Raw genomic sequence first — 394 nt, 5'->3', positions numbered from 1 at the left:
GGAGGGGGGTTTGTCTGCAGCAGAAGACCTGACTCACTTTCCAACCCAAGCCTTCAAAACGTACTCTGACTGTCACAGGAGCTGTGAAAGTGAGTAAGGGAGAGTGTTAGGAGGTGGGTGTGAACCTTTATATTAATTTTCCCCTCAAGCACACATTTGAGTTCATATTTTGTTCAACTTCTATAAAAACACCCTACTACATAGACACTAATTACAATCTAGGTGTCAGAAAACATGCCAGTCAAATTATTTACTCATATTGTTACTATCTCTCTGAATGAGCCAGAATGGATGGATGACTCATCATTTTCCAGTGCTGGTTGATCTGGGAGGTGTGCAGATGTTTTTTTTTTTTCCAAAGGAGAGGAAGACGTATCAGTTGTGTGGTTGGGAT

The sequence above is a fragment of the Austrofundulus limnaeus genome, unplaced genomic scaffold (genome assembly GCF_001266775.1).
Source record: "Austrofundulus limnaeus strain Quisiro unplaced genomic scaffold, Austrofundulus_limnaeus-1.0 Scaffold4, whole genome shotgun sequence".
NCBI lineage: Eukaryota > Metazoa > Chordata > Actinopteri > Cyprinodontiformes > Rivulidae > Austrofundulus > Austrofundulus limnaeus.
The sequence above is the reverse complement of the archived record's forward strand: the minus strand, read 5'-3'. Positions refer to the sequence as shown.